This window comes from Thamnophis sirtalis, unplaced genomic scaffold (genome assembly GCF_051295495.1).
Source record: "Thamnophis sirtalis isolate CommonGarterSnake01/CBP01778 unplaced genomic scaffold, rThaSir2_p1.2 scaffold_13, whole genome shotgun sequence".
NCBI lineage: Eukaryota > Metazoa > Chordata > Lepidosauria > Squamata > Natricidae > Thamnophis > Thamnophis sirtalis.
Genome location: NW_028261393.1, coordinates 11,379,235 through 11,391,158, shown reverse-complemented (window position 1 = coordinate 11,391,158; position 11,924 = coordinate 11,379,235).

The window sequence follows — 11,924 nt, the reverse complement described above, 5'->3', positions numbered from 1 at the left end:
GATGGAGAAAAGTCCTGATTCTTATGAGAGTCCCAAATATTTCTGAGCCGTCTTGGTTCTTTAAGGGGCCGCCGACGTCCTGATTTCATAAGAAAAATTGTGGTGTGCTCAAGAAAACAGAACCGACTGCTCTGACCCATTTTATCTAACTCCGTCCAGCCTTCCCTACAGCTTTCAGTCAAAAAAAAAAAAAAAAAGAAGAAGCAAATTTTGAATCAAACATGATCTTAAAACAGACTGAATATTAAGTAATGGAATTCGTTTAGCTGACTGCTGATTTCAGCAGAAAAATAAAAGGAACATTAGCTATAGAACGTAGCCAACAGACATTTACATCTCTCTCTCTCTCTCTTCTCTCTCTCTCTCTCTCTTTCTCTCTCAACATCTGAACTGGATAACTGCCTTTCTTTTTTCTTTTTTCTTTTTTCTCCTTGTTTGATGGTGTTGTTGTTGTACGAGACAGAAAATGGAAACTTTAGAAGAAGAAGAAAATTGAAAACCAGATGCCCTTCCTGACTCATCTCGTCACATGTGCCTATCGCAGGCCGAGTTTTTTGCAAGAAGGGCAGAACCAATGACACTGCGTTTCAAGACGACACTGGAAATGTGACAATATAGTAGCTGCAGGACACGATAAAGTTGTCTGTAGTTCTGCTTACAGACCTGACAATTTAATCACAATCAAAGGAGTTTTCCGCCGGTGCATAAAATATTGAAGCCTGACTTGTCAAACCAGGGAAGTCTAATCTAAGACCTTTTCACACAATCACAGGCTTTGGTGCAGCCCCACACAACCCCTAAGGATTTAATAGAATAGAACAGTGGTTCCCAAACTTGGCAACTTTAAGACTTGTGGACTTCAACTCCCAGAATTCTCCAGCCAGCTCTGCTCTGCTGGCTGGAGAATTCTGGGAGTTGAAGTCCACAAGTCTTAAAGTTGCCAAGTTTGGGAACCACTGGAATAGAATAACAAGAGTTGGAAGGGACCTTGAAGGTCTTCTAGTCCAACCCCCTGCTTAGGCAGGAAACTCTATACCACTTCAGACAAATGGATATCCAACCTCTTCTTAAAAACTTCCAGTGTTGGAGCATTCACAACTTCTGGAGGCAAGTTGTTCCACTGATTAATTGTTCTATCAGGAAATTTCTCCTTAGTTCTAGATTGCTTCTTTCCTTGACTGGTTTCCATCCATTGTTTCTTGTCCTGCCCTCAGGTGCTTTGGAGAATAGCTTCTTTGTGGCAAACCCTGAGATATTGGAACTCTGCTATCATGTCTCCCCTAGTCCTTCTTTTCATCAAACTAGACATACCCAGTTCCTGCAACCGTTCTTCATATGTTTTAGCCTCCAGTCCCCTAATCATCTTGGTTGCTCTTCTCTGCACTCTTTCTAGAGTCTCCACATCTTTTTTTTTTACATTGTGGCAACCAAAACTGCATGCAGTATTCCAAGTGTGGCCTTACCAAGGCATTAGAAACTTATTTTTTATAAGTTAGCGTGATTGTCCTCACCGAAGTGATTTAGCCCACGCAGCATGTTTTCTTTCGATCTGTCCCATTTTCCTCAGAGCTGGGCAGTGGCGGAAGAATAGAAAGATGGTGGCCAGGGGCTCCTCACTGTTTCTTGGTCATGTGTGACAAGGATGCAGAGAATAAAAGTAATAGCCGGTAGATTGGCAAAAAAAAGCATTTCTCAAATCTGCCTGAAATTGCAAAAAAAGAATGAGTTGCAAGGCCCGTGGTATCTGATCTCAAGAGGAAGGAAGGGAGGAAGGAACCCCAGAGTTACAGAGCGGTAAGATGAGGCAAGTGTTTTCATGGAGATGAAGAAACTTCTCACCACCCAGTTCCAGGTGAAACCTTGCACAATGGCCCTCCTATTTCTTGAGTGCAGCTGCCGAACTAATCCAGCTTGTGAAAACCATCCGTCTTGATGGCACAGGGAACTCGCGTGCACCTTCAACCGCAGGACGAATCCCGATCAGCCAAGGATCATCCTAATGTTAGGGAGCCTCTGGAAGGTTCCATCTCAAGGGCTTCGCCTTCTTTTTGAGATGCCTTCTCCTTTCGAAGCAATTTACAGCCCGATTCAGACCACGCGAAGCGTTGCTTAAAAAAAATTGGCTCAAAGCATTCATTGTTCCATTGTTTAAAATATGCAGAATACAACAAGCAGCAAAATAGATAAAAAAGAAGCCCATAAAAACAAAACAAAATCACAAGAGGAATGAGCCCCACAAGAGGAAATAAAGCCCCCCCCCCCCCTCAGGAGCACTCTATAAACCTCCTAAAGGCTATCCATACCCTTTTTTTTGACATAAAACAGGCCTGTTTTCGGGAGGTCCGCAGAGTGCAAAAACTTTTATTTTTAATTTGCCTCTTCAAAATCTTGGTGTGTCTTTACACGGTAATTAGTTATTTAATTTCTATCCCAGCCAGCTCACTAGCCAAAGCAACTCTCTATGAATAAAAGGGGAACTCATAGGTCTTCCTATCTTGGGCTTCTAGCGTGGGAAATGATTCTTTATTCCAAAAACTTGCCATGTGAGAAATAAATAAATAATAATCCAAAAATGTAGCTGCTTTGCTGCAAAAGATAGCAATAGTACTTCGACTTATATACTGCTTCACAATGTTTTTACAGCCCTCTCTAAGTGGTTTACAGAGTCAGTCTCTTGCCCCCAACCATCTGGGTCCTCACTTTACCTACCTCGGAAAGATGGAAGGCTGAGTCAACCTTGAGCCGGTGAGATTTGAACTGCCAAACTGCAGCAAGCTGCCAGCTGAAGTAGCCTGTAGTACTGCACTCTCACCACTGTGCCACCTCGGCTCTTATAGTATAGATGTACTATATGTTTGTGGATGAATTTGTTAACAAATGGAATTAATAATACACCCAGATCCCATTTGAAGATGATGTGCCAGTATAATCAAATAAGGCCATTGCAGCTGATCTAAAGCCTTAGAAATATCTAAAGTGTGGGTGGCAATGGGAGCTTTTAGTGTTTCTGCTGTAATACAGGCCATTCAGAATGTGACGAATCGGATCTGCTATCTGCCTGTCTTTAAGAAAACCTGCTTGGTCAGGATTTATATAATCCTCCATGAAAGAGTTTTGAGCCTTCTAAACCAAACAAGCTGTAAAAAATCTTTAACTCTTGATTAAGCTGGGTGAACGGACAATACGATTTCTACTAGTCCGGAGTTTAAGAGGCATGGTTGATCTCAAGGCAGTGGTAGGATTCAGCCAGTTCGCACCTATTCGCGAGAACCGGTTGTTAACTTTCTAAGCAGTTCAGAGAACCGGTTGTTGGAAGAAATCTCCTTTTGTTTTTTTCCACCTTACAGGTGGGCTAATCCTGTAAGGAAGGCAGGAAGGAGACATTCTGGTGTTGTTTCCAGCCTAATCTTTATTGCCCTGCTTACAGAAACTGCCTCTCTGGTTAACCCTTATTACATTGCCACAGCTAAGGCGAAGCGCCCATCGACCTAAGGGACGTTGAGTTGACCATGCCCACCCAGTCACATGACCACCAAGCCCCACCTACCTATCTGGTCATTAGGGCAGAGAACCGGTTGTTAAATTATTTGAATCCCACCACTGTCTCAAGGTGAGATCCGTGATTCTTAAACCTTTACGGCAGAGTTTAAAGGAGCCACTAATTTAGGGAAGTAGTACATCTCTGAATTTCTTGGTTGTGCAGCCACCTGGGTGGAGGCTGTGTGTGTGTGTGTGTGTGTGTGAGAATGTGATTTATGGCTTTTAAAATTTGAGATAACATCTTGCACTATACCTCATCTTTCATAAAGGGGGAGTTTAATTAATCTGGATGCTGCTGTCTCCAATCATTTCACTCACCTACTACGTTCCAGAAGAGTGGCTTTGCTCTAACTTCCCTCCATTAAATGTTGTCATCTTGCGAGATCAAGGAAGCATGAGTTCTTTGTTGTGGTCCCCGCCCTCTGGAACAGTGTCCCCCACAGCTGTGGGTTTCACATTTTGTTACCACTGGTTCATCACGTATGGACTTGCTCGCTTTGCATGCACGCACCTGCTTTGCAGGCATATGCGCACCTTCTGCGCATGCGCCCGGCCTTTGTGCATGTGCTTTGTTCGCTCACACGCCTTCACCAGTGCTGGGTTTCAAAAATTTTGGAACTTCTTCTGTAGGTGTGGCTTGCTTTCTGGGTCCACTGGTGGAACCTCTTCTAACCGGTTCGGTAGATTTGACGAACCGATTTTACCGAACCGGTGCGAACTGGTAGGAACCCACCTCTGGCCTTCACACATGCAACTGGCTTAAAAAATTGTGCCTAAATAGAACGGCACAGGGCTGGGGCCCACCTGTGATTTCCGTTACTGGTTTGGGTGAACCGGTCAAAGCCGGCTGAATACCTCCTCTGGTGTCCCCCAGGGAATAAGGATGGCCTTTTCTCTCTAGGGTCCTAGAATGTCTTTAAAATCTGGTTGGGGTCCTAGGCCTGCATCTGAAATTTATTAATTGTCCAAGGCACCTGTTTTGTTTTGTTGATTTTATTGTTTATTGCCGTATTTTTCGGACTATAAGACGCACCGGTATATAAGATTTCAAAGAAGTAAGTAAGAAAAAAAACGTTTTTGCCTTCCCTCAGCCCCCAGCAGCACTTTGCAGGCTTCAGCAGGACTGGGGCAAGGCAAAAATGCCCCCATTTCTACCTTGCTCCAACCCTGCTGAAGCCTGCAGAGGGCTGCTGGGGGCTGAGGGAAGGCAAAAAAGCCTCAATTTTTGCAAAAAATGGCCTGTTTTTCACACAAATGGGATGCAGGGGTGGGGCTTCGGGAGGCCAAAAATGACTGTATTCGGTCTATAAGATGCACCAACATTTCCACGCTCTTTTAGGGTGGGAAGGTACGTCATATACTCAGAAAAATACGGTAGCTCATTTTAGTCTGGATTTTCCATCTAATTTAACATTTTTGCTGTTTTTGTTTGTTTGTTTATTTCTGGAGTCCATTGGAGTCAGGTGGGCAATCCATTTAAATCAGGGTTTCTCAATCTCAGCAGCTTTCTGACATATGGACTTCAACTCCCAGAATTCCTCAGCCAGCTGCCGGCTGGGGAATTCTGGGTTGCTGAAGTCCCCACGTCTTAAAGCTGCAGAGGTTGAGAACCTCTGATTTTCAGAGACGAATTTGTAATGGGCATATCGATTTAAAATAAGTCATTTTCTTCTCTAGGGTGGAGAAAGTATGAAGATTGTAAAGATGAAATATCAGAACAATATAAATGATTTCCGATTTCTTAAATATTCAGAGTAGAAGATATACAGAAGGCAAAAGAAAACCAAGGAAAAGTGCTACGGAGTTCTTATCTCCAAATTATTCTAATGCCATTAGGATTTTTACCTGCTTACGTGGCTCCGTGTTTCCTTTTATTCCCCTCGAAAAAATCCATTTGCTTTTGTCTTGAGTTTTTTTATTCCCGTGTTCGTAAAAGTGTCTGCATTGTGTAAATTAAATTGGTGGCACTCTTCAAGAGCTTTCTTCTCTTTTGTGTGCATTTTTTAAAATATATTTTGCCCTTGATTTGGATCCTTTATGAATTGATTCTAACACTTCTCCTTTTTAAAGAGTTCTTGAATAAGGACTCTCTTCAAAGTGGTTTTTACAGCATCCAATAATGGGATGATGTTAAGAAGCCTCTGAAACTCTCGGTGTTAGTTCCTCGATGTTTCACGTGCGCTTCCTTGTGTTTCTATGTGCACATGATATGCTGCACCGCCGACTGGCCAATGGCACGTGAGCCTGCTCGGTCGATGGCAAAGCGATTTCCCAAATTTAAAACCTTTGCTTAAGTTTGCATCCCTGTGTTCTGCAACACAGAAGAAACCCAAAAGGTTCCTCCTTCAGATATGCAGCGCGCCAGGAGGAAGAAAACTGTGTGTGGCTATGTTGCAAGGCCACTAATTAAAAAAATAATAATTAAAAAGTGAGAGTGTGCCCAATGATCGCACAAGGCTGTAGTACAGATTGCTCCATTTTTGTAATTAGCCAGTTGGCTAAGATCATGCAGATGGCACATGGGTTTCACAATGCTTTGCATTGCCCTGTCCAGTTTTTGGCCCAGCCTAGTTAAATCAGAACAGAACAGAATAGCAGAGTCGGAAGGGACCATGGAGGTCTTCTAGTCCAAACCCTTGCTTAGGCTTTCGCCACTTCAGAAAAATGGTTATCCAGTCTTTTCTTAAAAACTTGCAGTGATGATGGTAATATAATAAATATCTGAGTTAAAATATTAGAATTAATATGAAATATATTTGATGACGGTGGAAGAGATGCACAAAAGCCTTTTGTAACCAACTGATACACTTTCTACAGTATGTAAAGGAGGATTTGTATGTTTGTTTTGAAAATAAAAATTTATATATAAATTGTGACACTAAATATATACCTTCTTCCCTGGCTTCAGCTGATAAGGAGGAGACCTGTGGCATAATGGCTAAGACGTTTGCCTAAGATGCAATACAGCACAGGTTCGAATCCTGGCTAGCTGATGAGAGCTAAATAGCTTGAAATAGATCTATACTAGTCTCCCTTTATTTATTTATCAGCACAAATAAAACTATATATATATATATATATATATATATATATATATATATATGTGTGTGTGTGTGTGTGTGTGTGTGTGTGTGTGTGTGTGTGTGTGTGTGTGTGTGTGTGTGTGTGTGTGTGTGTGTGTGTGTGTGTGTGTATGTATGTATGTATGTATATACAGTTATATATATATAACTTGCAGTGTTGGAGCATTTACAATTTCTGGAGGCAAGTTGTTCCACTGGTTAATTGTTCTCACTGCCAGGAAATTTCTCCTTAGTTCTAAGTTGCTTCTCTCCTTGATTAGTTTCCATCCATTGCTTCTAACCTTAGGTGCTTTGGGGAATAGCTTGACTCCCTCTTCTTTGGGGCAGCCCTGAGATATTGGAACACTGCTCTCATGTCTCCCCTAGTCCTTCTTTCCATTAAACTAGACATGCCCAGTTCAAGAAAACGTTCTTTATATGTTCTAGCCTCCAGTCTTCTAATCATCTTTGTGGCTCTTCTCTGCACTCTTTGATGAACAACTGGCAACTGGACAGTAGGGATGTTAGAGCTGCCATCCTTCACTCATATTTATGGTCCACTAAATTCCAGTCTGCCATAAATCACTGGGGGAGGGGGAAAGCTGTGGGAAGATGAAGGGGAAACTGAAAGTGGTCTTTGTACCATCTGGTGACGTCCCAAAGCCTCAGATCTGTCAATGGATAGCAACACCTATCCATCTACCCAACCGTTGTAGGGACAGTTATCAAAACATCTTCTTTGAATGTGGCTGAACAATGGGGAGATATCAGGGGGGTGGAATGGAGAATGGGAAGTTCATTAGGATTCCTAAATTCTTTGCGTGCAAACCTTTAGATCCGGCTTTACTACTTTTAACCACTTGGCTTGGAATAAAAGTAACCTTTTTGCTACCAATAGAGTCCAGAGTGTTTTTTTCCTAGGATAGCAGGCTGGGCCAGGCCTGACAGGGGGACCGATCTCTGTGGAGGGGCAAAGTTAATGCCAATAAGCCTAAGTGATCTTGAGTAATAGTTTCCCCACTGCTACAGATTCATTGTTCTGTCAGGAAATGGCTCCTTACTCCTTAAATTACTTCTCTCCTTGATTAGCTTCCACCCATTGATTCTTGTCCTGCCTTCAGGTGCTTTGGAGAAGCCCCTGAGATATCGGAACATTGCTATCATGTCTCCCCTAGTCCTTCTTTTCATCAGACTAGCCACGCCCAGTTCCTGCAAACGTCCATCGTATGTTTTTAGCCTCCAGCCCCCTAAATCATCTTGGTTGCTCTACTCTGCACTCTTTCTAGAGTCTCGACATCATTTTTATATTGTGTCCAACAAAACTGAATGCAAGATAGAGATCAAATATTACCCTAACTTCCTTCTCACCTTTGCCTTTTGAAGTGAAGGAAACAAAACTGAGAGCCACTATCTTTTAGAGTATCCAAGGGGCGTCTTTACAAGAATTACAATTTACAAGAAGTGAGCCCAGCATTTTAGGAGTGGAGAAGGAACTCTGAAGAGCAGACCAGTGGGATGAAACAAGTGCTCTCCCCAGTGAGAAAGTGTCCACCAACTCAGTTCCAGATGAAATCTTCCTTCTATGCTGTCCCAAAATTTCCAGAAGCTCAGCAACTGAACTAGAAATCATTGGCATTGCTTGTGACCACCGGCCCTTTGGTGCACGGAAGAGGTTCTACTTGGCTGCTGGTGTAGACGTTTCAACCAATAGCTGGAATGATAGGTAGCCCTCAACTCATGACCCCAGTTGAGCTAAGCAAGCATTTTTAAAAGTGAATTTTGCCCCATTGTTTGTTTGTTTGTTTGTTTATTTATTTATTAGATTTATATACCGCTTCATAGGGCTTTCAGCCCTCTCTAAGCGGTTTACATTTTTTTTTTTAGCAAATTGAGTCAGCAACTTGCCCCCACAGTCCAGGTCCTCATTTCACCCACCTCGGAAGGATGGAAGGCTGAGTCTACCTTGAGCCGGTGAGATTTGAACCGCTGAGCTGCAGATCACAGTCAGCTAAAGTGGCCTGCAGTACTGCACCCTAAACACTGCGCCACCTCGGCTCCTATAATTATTATATGAACTTTCTTGCATTGTTAACACAAGCACTGCAGTTGTTAAGTTAGCAACATGATTGTTAAGTGAATGTGGCCCGCCCATTGTCTTTGCTTGTCAGAAGGTCACCAAAGGGGGAGGTCACATGACTCTTGGACACTGCAACTGTCATAAATAGAAATCAGTGGCCAAGGATCGGAATTTTAAGCCCAAGGACCATGGGGAAGCTTCAATGGTTGTAAGTGTGAAAAGTGGTCATAAGCCACTCTTTCTGGTGTTGTTGCAACTTTGGGCAGTCACGAAATGAACTCTTGTATGCTGAGGACTACATGTATGTCAACGGAGAATGGGCTAATGTTAGCAAAACTCTGGAATAATCACTTCTGGTTTTTTGATACTTGGCATACATGCCCTTTGCATTTCTGTGTGCATACAATGCACATCACCCTAAACAAGCCAAGCCAACATGCAAGTATCTCATGGTTTATACCAGTGACAGCAAACCGTTTTGGCACCGAGTGTCGAAACTGGAACATACGTGTGCCAGAGCATAAAAACCCAAAGGCCAGCCAACTGGTTTCTGGTTTCCGGTGTGCACCAATGAGCTGGTCTTCGTGCCTGCTGGAGTGCCCAAAACTGGAAGACCAGCTGGCAACAGCCCATATGCCCAAAGAGAGGTCTCTGCATGCCACCTCTGGCATGCGTGCCATAGGTTGACCATCATGGGTTCATACTTGTCTGGCTAGTTGATGCTTCAGTGTGTAGGACTTACCCCAAACTTTCATTTTGGTATGGGTACTTGTCAGGGGTGGGTTGCTGCCGGCTATACTGCCGGTTCCCTTTGTGTACACGCTGATTGCTTTGCTCACACGTGCACCGGCTGCACATTGCTTGTGCATGCACAATTGCTTGTAAATTGTTCTGCGCATGCATAGAACATTATAAAAATGACTAAAAAAATCCCATGCTGGCAATGACATGGATGACCAGGAACTGGTTCCAGGGCATGGCCAGCCTGCCATCCCTACCGGTTCGGCAACCCAGTTGCAATTTACCGAACCGGTGCAAACTGGTTTGGTAAATCTGGTACCTGTGTGTTGCAGCAGCCTCCATGGGAAGGAACAGAGAGCGAATGTCCTCCATTGTCAGCTGCGCAGCTCTGCGACGAGCCAGCAGGAAATAGCCTGTGGCTTTACATTTATGCATGGCTATGTTGAAAAGCAGCTAATTAGAAAGAAGGGAAGCACACCGCAAACAACTGCCCAACTCCTGAATGCAGATTGGTACATTCTGTAATTAACTAGATGGCCAAGATCATGCAGATGGCAGATGGATTTCACTGCGGTTTGCATGCCCTGCCCATTTCCCTCCCCCACCGCCGTCCTTGCACAATTGATGAATCTGATCTTTGTAAGGGAGGGGCCCAGTTAAAAGCCAATCCCTCTCTAAGTGATCTTGATTAATAATTTCCCCACTGCTGCAGCGGTCTTGATTGAGCTCACTAAGGCTAAAAGGAATTTCAAGCTTGTACCCAAACTGAACCGACGGTCCGATAAAGGAGAATATTTACAGCTCGTGGTTGAAGTGAGGGGTTCTTGGTGCTCTCTGAGCTTCGTTGTTTCCCCACAGACGTTATGTGGCCCAAACTAGGTAACATCATCAGTGCTAGAAGTGGGGCTTTTAGATTAGATTAACAGAGTTGGAAGGGGTCTTGTAGGTCATCTAGTTCAACCCCCCCCCACTCAAGCAGGAGACCCTCCACCATTTCTGACAAATGGGAGCCCAGTCTCTTCTTGAAAGCTTCGAGTGATGAAGCTCCCATAACCTCTGAAGGCGACTTCTGTTCCATGGGTTGATTGTTCTCACTGTCAGAAAATTTCTCCTTATTTCCAGGTTGAATCTCCTTGTTCAGTTTCCATCCATTATTCCTTGTCTGGCCATCAGGTGTTTTGGAAAATAGCTTGACCCCTTCCTCCTCTCTGTGGCAGCCCCTCAAATTATTGGAAGACTACTATCATGTCTCCCCTGGTTCTTCTCTTCACTAGACTAGCCCTGCCCAGTTCCTGCAAATGTTCTTCATATGTTTTAGCCTCCTGTCCCCTGATCATCCTGGTTGCTCTTCTCTGCACTCTTTCTAGAGTCTCAACATCTTTTTTATAGTGTGGGGTAGGGGTGGCTTGCTGCTGGTGTTACTGCCAGTTTGCTTCATGCACGCTTTGTTTCGTGCTTCACTTGGGGGCTGAGCCAGCCTGCCATCCTTACCGGTTTGGTAATTCCATCCCAATTTCCACTACCTGTTCACCCAAACCTGTGTGAATCGATAGCATCCCACCTCTGGTGTGGTTATTCTAGGTGTGGTCTTAGTAAGGTTTCATAGAGTGGTATTAGTACCTTACTTGATCTTGATTGTATCCCTCTGTTAATGCAACTTAGGATTGTGTTGGCTTTTTTGGCCGCCACTGCACACTGTTGGCTCATATTTGAGAGCCGAGGTGGCGCAGTGGTTAAATGCAGCACTGCAGGCTACTTCAGCTGACTGCAGTTCTGCAGTTCGGCTGTTCAAATCTCACCGGCTCAGGGTTGACTCAGTCTTCCATCCTTCCGAGGTGGGTAAAATGAGGACCTGGATTGTTGTATGGGGCAATATGCTGACTCTGTAAACCGCTTAGAGAGGGCTGAAAGCTCTATGAAGCGGTATATAAGTCTAACTGCTATTGCTATTGCTAACTGCTATATTTAATTGGCTGTCCGCTAAGACTCCAAGGTCCCTCTCACAGTTACTGCTATTAAACCTGGTTTCATTTATTGAGATTAATACTGATATGATGGAGAAATCTGTTCTGCAGACATAGTCCTAGGCGCAAATAGAGCTTGATCCCCAGTAAACCAGCTTAGAGCTTCTCAACTTTTGAATGCTTTTTCTGTATGGCTAGAAATCTGGCAATTAAAGGTCATTGAATGCCACCACGATGCAAACTGTCTCCATAATTGTTGAAAGATATCACAAGACCAGAGAGCTTGTGAAATTCCAGCTATTGTTTTACTTTTATTTTAAATTTTGCATTTGAGAAATCAAACTAGGAGACACTCACCGGTGGCGTCCGTCCTGTGTGGTAATCTTTAATTTAGTTTGAGATGAGGATCCAGCCATTAGCTTGCAGGCCTGTCAAACTGGCGGCCCGCAGGTTGATTGCGTCCTGTGCAGGCCACGCCCACCCCGGCTCAGCAAAGGCAGAAAACATCACAATAAATCATGATACGTCACGTGATGTCAC